Source organism: Octopus bimaculoides, chromosome 22 (genome assembly GCF_001194135.2).
Source record: "Octopus bimaculoides isolate UCB-OBI-ISO-001 chromosome 22, ASM119413v2, whole genome shotgun sequence".
Taxonomy (NCBI): domain Eukaryota; kingdom Metazoa; phylum Mollusca; class Cephalopoda; order Octopoda; family Octopodidae; genus Octopus; species Octopus bimaculoides.
The window spans coordinates 778981-790426 of NC_069002.1; the positions used below are offsets into that span (position 1 = coordinate 778981).

The window sequence follows — 11446 nt, forward strand, 5'->3', positions numbered from 1 at the left end:
TATATATATATATATATTGATATGTACAGATAGAGCGATAGGAAAGAGAGAAAGGTGAGAGGAGAGAAAATAAGAAAACCGGCACGTGACCACTGCTACGCGGCCCGCGTGGATTCGTAGAAAGTGGAAGTCGAAGCGTCGCTGGTCATTACAGAGTCCACGGAAGCACTCTTTATTTAAGTTATATATTCCGGTTGCGGTACACGCGCGCTAACACACACACGTACACGAAACGGACATGCGCATCTACTCTCAGACACGGCACGTGTATGCAATAGAAATATTAAAAAACAAATGTGCCGAACGGGAAGTTCATCTAATAAGAAATAATAATAATAATAGAACAAAAAAATGAAAGAGAAAAAAACACAGCCCCCCCCTCTCCTTGCTTAATAAATACAGGTTTTGTGAATAGACTTTGTGAACCGTGTGAGAAAGTGACAGGACTTGTATTAATGATAATTGAATGTGTGTATTATTTAGATATAAATGCGGTGTATATATATATATCGCTCTTCGCGTGCTTGCGTGAGTGTATGTGTGTTTGTGTGTGTGTGTGTATGTGTGAGTGTGTGTGTGTGCATGTGACTAGATAGATACATAGAGAGAATGATACGCATGTATTTATGTAAAACAATACATGTCTAATTGTTTTGTATCTGTGTATATATGTATGTGCGCTGTGTGGTATTGATTGTATTCCTTTGTGCAGCATATGCATGCGTTGTGCATGTGTATGTACATAAATATATATAAATATATGTGAGTGTGTGTGTGTGTGTGTGTGTGTGTGTGACATGCGGGTTTCTATGGATTCAAGATGGGTAAAGAAGGTGTAAAATGTTTGCCCCTCATGTCATTTGAAAGATGTTTGGGGTATTTGCCTTTCTGTCTGTTTGTCCAGCTCGCTTTGCAACGATATGGTTTCCGAGATGGCAGTAACGTTAGCACGCCGTGCAAAATGTTTGGCGGCAAAATGTCTGCTGTTACGTTCTGAGTTCAAATTCCGCCGAGGTCAACTTTGCTTTTTATCCTTTTGGGGTCGATAAATTAAGTACCAGTTACGCACTGGGGTCGATGTAATCGACTTAACCCCCTTGTTTTGTGCCCTCTATCTTTAGCCCCCTGTGGGCAATAAAGAAATGAGAATCGTTAGTACAGGCGGAATGCTTAGCGATATTTCGTCACCAGCATGGATTTCAAGAACAACAATAACAACATCAAATCTCCGCCTCCACCGAACCAAGAAGACACCGTAGAGTAGTATTTCGTCATGCTAGAAATAGCAGCCAAATTCCCATCAAGGGACACCTTACCGTCTTAAATGAAGGATACTCCCTTCTCACCAGATTAGATCTATGCAATAAATAACAAGGCAATAACTAACTGAGACTACAACACTCCTCCGCCTATTTTACTTTACTGGACCTACATAACCCTCCAATGTGTGTATATATATATATATATATATATATATATATATATATATATATAAAAACACACACATATATATATAGTGAGAATTTACAAAAAAAAAACAAGACAAAGACAACAGTAAACAACATATAATATGAAAATAGATGAGCTAAATACGCAAACAACGAGAGAAGAATGGAAAACAGGACAAGTAACACAAAGAACGACCCTTCATCAGTTGTTGGCTGTCTATCAACTCCTCGTTTCGTGCATTCAACGAATTGGATGCGTGTCGTTCAATTAAATAATAATATAAATTAATAAACATTTAATAATTTTGCTGTATTTTTATAATTAAATATTATTCAGAATTCCGTAATTTAAAAAAAATATTTTGTGTATTGCCGAAGTATAACCAAAAACATAAATTTTAACAACTAAATCTTATGTGGACCCCAACGGTTCATACGGACCCCGACTGAAAACCAATGATGTTGTTGTTGTTGTTGCTCGTTGTAATTCAACAACACAGCTATTTCTTCTCTCAAGATATTTGTTTCGGTGGGGTTTGTCCCAGTTAAGGGCTGGTTATTTTATTATTTCCTCTCCCACCTCGCCACATATGATGACTGCCATACATCACAGTGATTATGTGACCCTCATTTCGCCCACCCGCTAACCTCCAGCCATCCAACCAGTCCGCTATGACATCGGCCAACCAGCCATGCAAGGCAGCCATTCGAAGTGGCATCCAGTTCGTCCACACTTTCCTACACAAAGACAAGTACATACACTGCGCAGAATCACATTCACTGCATATAACATACACACACACGAGCGCTGGCATAGACACACACACGCACGTAGACATGCACGCGTTCGCATATATAGAATTGCAGCACGCAGTTGTCATAACATCATGCCTGTCTTGTACGCCATCTGGTCAGTTACATGACCGATCCGCCAGCGAGCCAACCAGCATTTCAAACTAACCGACCTACCAGCCAACTTACCAGTCAGTCGGCGATCCAAACTTCCAGCCAGAAACGCAACTGGACCGACATTTTTTAAGGCAACGCGAGTATTTGATGGCTCAAAGCGCCTTCAAATATCACCATGTTGTCTTTAAGATGAGGAATATACTGGATGAATTAGGATACAAAGTAAGCAGAGTCTATGAGAACTAGTAGTATTGGTTTCTGGAAGCCCAAATCCTTTAATTACGACTGCAAATGGGGATAATTAAGTATGTTGCTGGGGAGACACGAGATCCGATGAAGGGTTACTGTATTCGAAAGAGAACTCGCATTTGCCAACGGAAACACGAGATTATCAAAGTTTGTCAACTTTTCACGGTTATTTATTAAATTCCTCGTTGTCCGTCTCTATGTCTTGGCTTGAATTCTCTGTCTTCGCTATTTCTTTCACTTACCCTTCTTCTTCTTCTCCTTCTTTCTTTCTTTTCCCTTCCTTCCTTCTTTCATCTTTCTTTTTGCCTTTCCTTTTCCTGTCATTCTCTTTCCTTTCTTTTTTCTCGTTCATCCACTCTAACTTTCTTTCTTTCTTTCTTTCTCTCATTTTGTTCCATTTTTTGTTTGTTTTATTATTCCTTCTGTTATATCTTCCTTTTTTCTTTCATTCACGCTTTCTTTTTTCTTTCATTCACGCTTTCTTTTTCAGCTTTTCTTCCTTTTTTTCCGATTCTATTTTTCTTTTTCTTTTTTCTTTTTTCCCCCGTTTCTTCACCAGCCATTCATTACTCCACACGTGACTGGCATTCTACAACAGTCGTTCTCTAAAACGAGAAATGGCAATTTTATTGCCAAAGACCTTTACGCATGCCTTGTGTATGTCCTCCTTTTGTATACAGGACAGAAAAGAAAAAAAGAAAAGATTGATAGAATAGAATAGAATATATAGATAGATAGATAGATAGATAGATAGAGAGAGAGAGAGAGAGAGAGAGAGAGAGATAAATAGATAGATAGACAGACAGAGAAGAGATATCGGGAGTGTGAAACAGAGGGAGAGAGAGAGAGAGAGAGAGAGAGAGAGAGAGAGAGAGAGAGAGAGAGAGAGAGAAATTGAGACAGAGTGAAAGGAAGGACGAGAAGGTAAAGTGAGAGTGAGAGAGAACGATGGCTGGGTGGGATAAGACTGGAGAAGGAATGTGTATGGGTGTGAGGGTTGTCGTCGACGCTGTGGCGTTGATGACGGTGGTAGTAGTAGAGGTGAGGGAGGGGGAATAGGATGAGGGTCAAGTAGGTGTGATGGTCCATGTGTTCCCCTTTTATTGTACTGTCTTCTGATCTCTTATGATCGACAATACTCCTCCTCCTCCTCCCAACTCCCTCTCTCTGTCTCTTTACATATTGCTTTGAATAATTAAGAGAGGTGGGAGTAAATGGAAGCGGAGGAGGAGGATTTAAGTTCGAGAATAGAACGTAATATTGGATGTGGAAGTTTATTGATAACCACGTGACCTCTATAATGGAGTCCAACTTTGATTATTAGAAAAAAAAGAAGGGAACATATTCCCCTCCCCCCCTATGACACTGTACCCCGCCGCCCTGCTGATTCCAACCTGCCATAAAACATATATATCTAGATAGATAGATAGATAGATACGAGCGGGTATTGAAAAGTGCTTGGTTTTAAGGGTGTCGCGAAAGACCTGGTTGGGAGCCAACCTACCGGGTTCTTTTACAGGGCTTAGAAAAACTGAAGGACCACTACAATGAGTGTGTGAATCTGAGAAGGGAGAATGTGTTGAATAAAATCATAGTTAACTGATCCTCTATTTTCTTGTACCCAAAGCCAAGAACTTTTCAGCACCCCCTTCGTATGTGTGTGTGTGTCTGTGTGACTGTCTGTCTGTGTGTCTCTGTGACTGTTTTTGACTTCCACCACCGCTTGACGGCTGGTATTACTGTGTTTACATCACCGTAACCTAAGTGGTTCGAGAAAAGGGCCCGAGAATATAAGTACTACGCTTGAAAAAATAAGACCCGGGGTCGGTTCATTCGACTAAAAATTCTAGAAGGCGATGCCCCAGCATGGTCGCAATGTAATGACTGGAACAAATAAAACGTAAAAGACACACACACACACCTATATGTATGATGATGATGATGATGATGAAGATGATGAGGATATATATGTGTGTGTGCGTGTATGATGTATGTAGAGAGAGGGAGATAGATAGAGAGGGAGAGAGAGAGGGAGAGGGAGAGAGAAAGAGAGATGTTTTCAAACGCACGTTCTTCCTGAAGGACAGACTTCGTCTGACACGGTCTGAAGAGCAGAATAAACAGTCGGGTAGAGAGAGAGAGCAGCTCACTTCCAGGACGTAGGAGGAAGAAGAAGAAGAAGAAGAAGAAGAAGAAGAAGAAGAAGAAGAAGAAGAAGAAGAAGAAGAAGAAGAAGAAGAAGAAGAAGATCTTCGCCCGAAGAACGCGACCAAGGGTAGCACTTGACGTGTGCATGGAACCGTGAAAGAGTGTGGGAGAACTGAAGAGAAGGCAGAAGATAAGCAGGAAGAAAAGAACAAAGAGATAAGAGAGAAAGAGAGAGATAAAGGGAGGGGTGGCATAAGGTAGCGTAGGCATTCGAGGGATGAAGAGAAGAAGAGGGAATGGCGAAAAGAAATAAGGAAGAGTTTTGGACAAATAGAGGAAGAGGAGGGGGTGGGGGTGATTACAGAAGGAAAAACAAAATGACAGACAAAAAACGACTCTGAAGAGTTAATGTCTTTTGCAGACATCCTCTTTATCTCTGACAGGACTGGCCGAGGGCTTCGCAGAGGCTTCGTTTCATTTACAAGTCAAGAGATTTCAGTCGATACAACGGATATATGCACACACACACACACACACACACACACACACGTTTGCATCTATCTTTTACCTTTTACATGTTTCCTCTTTACTTATTTCAGTCATTTCTCTGCGGCCATGCAGGAGCACCGTCAGGAAAGGTTTTTGTTCAACAAATCGATTCGCAGGCGTGGTTATGCATTAAGGAACTTGCCTCCAAACCACGTAGTCTGGGTTCAGGCCCACTGCGTAGCACCTTGGTAAGTGTCTTCTACTATAGCCCCGGGCCGACCAAAGCCTTGTGAGTGGATTTGGCGGACGGAAAATGAAAGAAGCCCGTCGTATATATGTATGTTGTTGTTTGTTTGTTCCTTCTGTAGAACGTAATATATTTTTGGGAAGTAGCAGCTGATTAATCGACCCTAGTAGTTTACTGGTATTTATGTTTTATTTTATCAGCCACGGAAGTATGAAAAGCAAGGCCTCGGCGAGATTTGAACTCAGGACAGAAAGCGTCGTAGCTAAACGCCTTCAGTATTTGGTTCGGCGCTCCAACGATTTCACCGAATTATATCAATGATGAAAATGACTTTCAAAATGAAAATGGATAACTCGAAGATCTGAAAACGAATTAACTAATTCGTTTGGCACGGATTAAGATATATGAGCCGAGTGGGTTTGTTGATGAAGATATATGATGAAGATGGTGGAGCAGTGTGACGGTGTAAGGCTGTCACAGGCTCAAATATATGACTCGGTAGTGTCACAGAAGAAGATCTATGACTTGTCTTTGAGAAAAAATGTAAAAAGAAATATTAAACAAAAATAACATTGAAAGTTTGGATTAAAAAACAAAAGGCGTAAAAGTCTGTCGCTCTACCTGCCAAAAGCATTTGTTGTCGTTCCACAATATAATGAAGCTGTTGTTGTTTCGAGACACTGCCCGGTCACTTCTCAATATCCATATCTATGATCAAAAACATTACATTCTTATTTCATCTTTTATTCAAACATAGGGCATCTTGGAATACATTGTCCAATATGTCATTAATTGTTTAAGAGTGTGATTTAAGGGATTTTTTTGGCTGCTATTACTAGCATGTCCACTGACTACTTGGAAGCTTACCTACTTAATTCATCAGCCCCGAAAGGATGAAAAGGCAGAGTCGACCTCGGTGGAATTTGAACTCAGAACGTGCAGTAGACGGACAAAATGCCACTAAGCAAAGTTTTTGGCAAAAGACCAGCAATTTTCGAGAACTTCGTCCCTCCCCAGTGCATAACTGGTACTTGTTTTATTGACACTGGAAGGATGAAAAGGCAAAGTCGACCTCGGTGGAATTTGTGACAACCGAACGTAATGAGCCACAAGAAGTGCTGTCAAGCATTTTGTTCGACGCGCTAATGTTTCTGACTGACCGTCGGCTTAGTAGTAGTAGTAGTAGTAGTAGTAGTAGTAGTAGTAGTAATAATAATAATAATAATAATAATAATAATAATAATAATAATAATAATAATAAGGATAAAATCATAATTATCATTTTCGTGTCACTCTAATAAATTTATCGACTTTCTCGCCCTTTAAAATACAATAACAAAATAATAAACATAAATGACAGGAAAACACACAGAAAAAAAGAAAAAGTAATAGAAATAAAGCGACGGATAATGTGAGGCTTTCAGTAGATAATTTTATTGTGAAGTCAGTTTGATAGAGGCTGTTTGATAGAAAGTCTCCTGGGGGAATGTTATAAACGAGCTTTTGTGGACACTATGCTAGGCTTCTTCCTTAGACCAAAAAATAAATAAATAAATGAATAAATAAATGAATAAAATAAAAAATAAATAAAATTTCAAAAATACAAATATGATAAAAATGAATATAAAATAAATAAAAGAAATGTAAAAAAATAATAATGAATAATAAAACGAACGAAAATACCGGAAAAAAAAGACAAGATAATAAGAAAGAAATAAAATACAAAAATATGAAGAGAATTCGAGAATGACAATAACAACAACAACAACAGCGAATGACAATAACTGCAGCAACAACAATGATAGTAATGACAATAAGACCAGCAACAAGCTACTACAATAACAACAACAATATCGTCAACAAACCAAAAATTAGAACAAAATGAAATAATAAATAATTAACAGCAAAATGGAATAAATAAAAACAAACACACACACACACACAAATACCATCATCGACAAGAACAAGAAGAGGAGGGAAACAGCAAGATATGAAATCTAGGATATGTGTGTGTGTGTGTGTGTGTGTGTGTGTGTGTGTTTATGCGTGTGTGTACGTGTGTGTGCGTGTGTTGGTACATCGCAGTTGGTGAACAATAGTGCCGTACTTTCTAACGGACCAATCGCTGGTTTACTGCATCTCTGAGGATAGAAGAATAATGCTGGGACGATTACGAGTTGCTGCAAAAATCATTGTCCGCTCAAAGCATTTCGTTCGAACAGCAACGATTTCCGCCGATCTACACGATATACCTACCTACCTACCTACCTACCTACCTACCTACCTAGCTCCCTCCCTCCCAACCTACCAACATTCAGACATACAAACACACAGAGAGACTCTCACATATATATGACAACCTTCAAAGAACTAGAAATAACTAATTATTATCCTAGCCTAATACGATTATCCATTAAGTTAATCAAGCAATATCATTATATGTAATCATGAACCCATAAACATGTTCAACCTTACAAGAATGAAGGACAAAGCAGAATAACATAATCACTAATATGCATATCAAACATGCATTCCCATCCTCAGCTGCCTAACATATAGCACTATGGTTTTGACACCTGGGCAATAACGATCAATCTGGCGGTATCAACAGAGTTAAAGACATAAACTCTATGTAGAAACAAATAGATAAGCAGCAGGAGCGAATCTTTAGATTTTTAACTAAATTTGAAATTGTTATAATGATAAGCAGGTGTTGGCGAAATGAGCATATTATGCTAATATCTCGTAATTCAGGTAAATCATTAGTCAACTGTTCAGGTGGGCATTATATTTTATATTATGTCGTCAACCATTATCAGTAATTCAGAAAGCTACAGTCTTCTCACACACATTGTGTTACTCTGTGTAGTTGAGGATTAATTAAGTGTACATGTGTCTGCGGAATACTCAGCCACTTACTCGTTAACTCAATGAGCAGATGATTCAATTGATCTAACAACTGTAAAATCATTGTCGAAACTGACGGAGAACCATCCTTACTGCCCGCCATTCGTTTTATATTGTTGTATTTCATACCCAGTAATATGTCCTTCAGTCTTTTTTTAAAAAAATCCTTCGGTAGTGATTTGAAGGGTATTTGACTGCTATTTCTATTTCTATCAGATCGGTTGACTGTCATCGACGACGCACTATCACCAAACAAAAAGAAACAACAAAGCAAATATAAAAAACAAAACAACATATTTATTTGATGTTTGTATTATATGCATTGTTGTTGTTGTCGATGATGATGATAATGATGTTGGTATTGTTTTCGCTCTTGTTGTAATCGCTGTCTGGCGCTATGTTTTATATCGCTCTATTTCTCAGTGTCCCTTTATGTATTTTATTGGTAAATTAGTCGCAAATCGATCGATTTGGTTATTTGAACTACAAATATCAATACTGAATGAGACACAATGATTGATTTGGTTTGATTAATCATTATGTTTGATGAGAATGACAGTGATTATGATGATGTATTAATAAGTGGTAGAAAATAATTGGTGAAAGCCTTGAAACTTGTGGGAAGCGTGGGATGATGATTGTCGATCATATCGACACGTAAACGTGTCTGCTATTTTATTTTACGAAGCCCAAGGTGGAGCAAAGCAGAGAGATTTGTAGATTTGATCTCAGTGGGGACAGAACCGGAACGAATTCCACAAGCAATATTTATTCTGGTCATACACACAAAGGGAGCTCATAGCCTTTTTTCTATCTCCATTTGTTTACTAATAAAATTCGTGTGTGTGTGTGTGTGTGTGTGTGTTCCCGATTACAATCGGATCGTGTAGCATTCTTTATTTTTCGCAGAGTATCAGACCATAAATTCAATATGTGAATAAAGTTGTTTTGGAAATGCATTTCGGTTTTCTTTTATTAACCTAAAAGTAAATCCAGAAATAAAACACAAAATCAAAACACGACATTTTGATGGTAAGATGTGTCACGTGACAATATAAACGCACAAACACACACAGATATCTGTGTGTGTACGTGTGTGTCCGTGTGTGTGTGCATATATATATATGTATGTGTGTACACGTACGTATTCAAATATATACTTACACAATGTGCATATACATAATATAGATACATAGCCATATATATGTACATATATAACGATATTTATTTACATACACATATAGGTATATATATATATACATATATATAAATATATATATATAGATGTAATTATATGTACATATATATATATATATATATATATATATATATATATATATATATACATATATACACATATGCATATATGTATACACACACATCTATTACACGCACATATATATGTATATGTATATACTTTACATATTCTTATATCCGCAATTCATATTGATATACGTATATATATTTGAATATATATATACACACATAGGTATGTATATATACCTACTTGTATATATTGATATACATATTGTATTTACTAAGCTACCACACCCGGCTTTGTTTGTTTGGGAATACAATAAATTTATTCCACCCGCCATTTGTTCCTATCATTCATCTACAATAAACATCTCAGCACCATATCTCATGATATCAATAGCATATCAACCACACCTCACTATCACTACCAATGGAATCTGGACGACGTCTTGCCTTGCATGTGTCTGTGTACGAGGGGGCTTTTTTTTGTTTTTGTGTTGTTAGCCTTATAAGTTTTCGGTGTTGTTGATAATATGTTTTTTGTTGATTTTTGGTGTTGTGTTGTTCCATAATTGATCTTTCTTAGAGAATGGATAACATTATAGTGTTGAAAATTCAGTCGGGTTTTTGGTCAGATTGTGTCATTAAGAGATGTCAAGTATGATGACAGCACGAGCGCCCACAGGCGTGTACGCACCCACAAAGCATGTACACACTCACACATACACAAATACATACCCCAATCACTACTGCCACCACCACCACCCGCATATTCCAGTCGTGCAATGTCAGTGACCAGATCCTACATAAATTTACGTCGGAACATGTTGAAAATTTAATATATATAAATTATTATATGGATTCTATTACGAAGTAAAACACAACTGAAATGAATACATACATCTACACGCACACACACACACACACATGTAAATGCACACTTATATATATATATGTGTGTGTGTATGTATATATGTATATGTGTCTATGTGTGCTTGTGTATGCGCGCGAGTGTGTCATGTGATTGATCGTCATGTTGAAGGCCCAATGCCATTGACTCAACTTCAGATCTCCATCTGAGATTAGGTCACTTGCAAAAATATTAACTGCGGGACATATACAATGTTTACTTCTGTATAAGTTGCACGCGAGTATAAGTCGCACCCCTAATTTAATGCGAAATCTGGGATCAAAATTCTCTTCTGTATAGTTTTAGCTTTGCGTTACGGGGAAGCTGCATCGCAGTTCTTTTTTGGTTTTGTTTTTCACATAAGATGGAGTATAAAATAGTACGACTTATCCTTGAGCAAGTACGGTATAAGTGGAAGGGTGCAGCCATAGACCGACCTAAACGTCTTTTTTTTTTTTCTCAATTATTGGTTTATCAAGTATAAATAGACTTCCTCTTCTCTCCCTTCTAAATACACACACACACACGCACATCATCATCATCATCGTCGTGGCATCATCGTCGTCGTCGTCGACGTCATCATCGTCATCGTTGTCGTCGTCATCGTCATCAGCATCATCATCATCATTATCATCATCGTCGTCGTCGTCGTCGTCGTCATCATCATGACCACCATCATCGTCATCATGATCATCGTCATCACCATCGTCATCACCATCGTCGTCGTCATCATCATCATCGTCATCATCATCATCGTCATCATCATCATCATCGTCGTCGGCGTCATCATCGTCATCGTCATCGTCCTCGTCATGATGATGATGATGATGATGATGATGATCATCATCATCATCATCAACTACAACAAACGCAGCAACAGCG

At 38.1% G+C, this 11446-nt stretch overlaps 1 long non-coding RNA gene across 1 annotated transcript; it reads left to right on the forward strand.

Moving 5' to 3' along the window:
• Nucleotides 1-2522: 2522 nt before the first annotated feature.
• Nucleotides 2523-9344, forward strand: LOC128250535 (uncharacterized). Its single transcript, XR_008266557.1, has 3 exons — nt 2523-2753; nt 5354-5491; nt 5691-9344. It is a non-coding gene; the product is annotated as an uncharacterized LOC128250535 (long non-coding RNA).
• The last annotated feature ends 2102 nt before the right edge of the window (nt 9345-11446 follow it).